The sequence below is a fragment of the Geospiza fortis genome, unplaced genomic scaffold, assembly GCF_000277835.1.
Source record: "Geospiza fortis unplaced genomic scaffold, GeoFor_1.0 scaffold391, whole genome shotgun sequence".
In the NCBI taxonomy this organism is placed as follows: domain Eukaryota; kingdom Metazoa; phylum Chordata; class Aves; order Passeriformes; family Thraupidae; genus Geospiza; species Geospiza fortis.
The window spans coordinates 160533-162755 of NW_005054472.1; the positions used below are offsets into that span (position 1 = coordinate 160533).

Sequence of the window (2223 nt, forward strand, 5' to 3'; positions counted from 1 at the left end):
TTGGGATGGGTTTTTAGCAGTTTGGGATGGGTTTTTAGCAGTTTGGGATGGGTTTTTCCCCACCAGGAGCTGTGCTAGGCTGGCTGCCCACCCCAGGAGCCACAGGGCACCATCACCGGATGGAATTATTTCCAAACAGAGGCAATCCAGCCCGTTTTGGGTTCCGTACCCACCCCTTCTGCCCTCCCTGCCCCTGACAAGGTTTTACACCGGCAATTCTGCCGAACCCGGGCAGGGGTAAATCACAGGAGGAAAACAGGCCCTGGGCACAGAATTAAAATGATTTTTAAAATTATTTTTAGGAGTCTGAACTCGAATTCCATCAAGAGGCACAAGGGCCCAGCCATCACCCTGAGCTCCGTGCTGAGGCTTTGGCTGAAGAGAAAAGAGATGAAACTCAGGGAGGAAAAGCCAAATTCACCCCTCCTCCCCTCCCCAGCGCTGCCACTTGAGTGCTGCAGCGAAATAAACAGTTTGGGGAAAAGGTTACCAAGAGTTTATGCTAAACATCATTTCCTAGGGACTCTGGCAAAGACAAAGTAGACCCAGGGTTGTATTTTTTAGCCCAGGGATCAGCCCAGTGATTCCAGCCTCTCCCAGCACAGACATGGCCAAAAACCTGCCGATAAAAACGGGATTTTGCTCATTTTTGGTGCTGGTGGGGTTTGTTTGGAGCACGTGGAGGTTCCACCAGTGCTCACAGGGGATGGTGCTGGTTCTGCCCCTTCCAGCAGCCTCCTGGTGCTCACTGGGACCTGGAAAGGAGGACACAGCACCCACAGAATCACCACAGGATTTTTGGGAATATCCCCACAGCAGCCACAGCAAGGAGAATTCCCTCCCTAAATCCCAAAATCCGGGGATTTATATGCCCTGTGAAGCTCTCATTTAATTTGCTGTTAATTCTGGAGATTCTTGTTATCCATACCAAATTTCTAATATTTTTTTTTTTTTCACTCCCAAGTCCTATCGGCCATGTGCTCTGTGGCAATAAAATCCAGAGTTTTACTTTTCTGTGGCAATAAAATTCAGAGTTTTGGGCACAGCCTGGAATCCCAGGGTTGGCAATCTGGCTCCAGTGCCACTCCCCACGAGGGGAAACAGTTCTGGATGATGCCAGAAAGTTTCAGGCAGCATCAAATATTTCAAAACAAAAAAAAAAAAAAAAAAAAAAAAAAAAAAAAAAGAAAAGAAAGAAATAAGAAAATTGCAGGCGGGGTGAATAATAGAAAAGGTTTCAAGGCTGGTACATGTTTTTCAGGAGTGTCTGCATGACTTCAGTGCCCAGGTCATTTGGGTACTTTTGAAGTTCTTACTCATGTTCTATTTCTATAAATTTGGAGATATTCTCATGTTACACACCGAGGCTGCTCCCCTGAATCACACCTAGAACCAGAACAGGGCAAAACTGGGATTTTGAGCCTGGCCACGTTCTCTGTGCTGCTCGTGAGTCTAACAGCTCCAGGTGAGCACCAGGAAAGCTTTTTCCCTCCCGATTTTATGTTTGTTTGTAACATAACAATGGAAATCGAGCATCTTGCCAGGTCTGGCCATCACCAGCATGAAATGAATAAATTTATTTTCGTGCTTCTCCCTTCCTCCTAAAGCTGTCATCCGTGGCAAGACAAACGAGCCGGGGAGTTTATCACAAACAACTCCAGCGTTTCACCACCAAAACCTCGAGCGCTGTCAAAGTCAGGAATCCCCGGAATGATCCCCATTATGGCATTTAGGGACAGCGTGGGGCAGCAGAGCTGGAGGGGAGGCACCAAACCCGAACAGAACCGGGGGGAACGAAAATGAGTTTTCATTACAGGGGGAGTAATGTAAATGAGTTTTTCATTACAGGGGGGCAATGCAAATGAGTTTTTCATTACAGGGGGGTAGTGAAAACTCCCTTTGCTCGGATTCTAAGGATTCACTGACCTGTCCCCGCAAGTCTTCAGGATTCCTGGCAGTCCATCCCGCCGCCCAAACTCTCTGCCCGCTCAGGAACCTTCGAGCCTTGCGGTGTGCCTGCAGGAATGAGGAGTTTGGGAAGAGCTCGGGGAGGGCAGGACACCCTCCCCAGTCCCTCCTGCTCCGTTTTTTGTTTTTTTTTTTTGTTTTCCCGCAGCAGCTCCAGCGCAGGAGCATCAGCCCCGGAGCGCCTCCTCCTCCTCTTCCTCCCGCGGGCAGCGCCGCCGTCCCGGCCGGAGCCGGGGGGGCGCGCTCGGGGCCGCC

The 2223-nt window shown here is 49.7% G+C and overlaps 1 protein-coding gene across 1 annotated transcript in view; it reads right to left on the reverse strand.

Moving 5' to 3' along the window:
• The window catches only part of SLC45A3 (solute carrier family 45 member 3), a 27892-nt gene extending 25855 nt beyond the window's left edge, over nucleotides 1-2037 (reverse strand). Inside the window, 1 exon segment of the mRNA XM_031062888.1 lies at nucleotides 1927-2037. The gene's annotated coding sequence lies outside the window, so the exon portion shown is untranslated.
• Nucleotides 2038-2223: the final 186 nt, after the last annotated feature.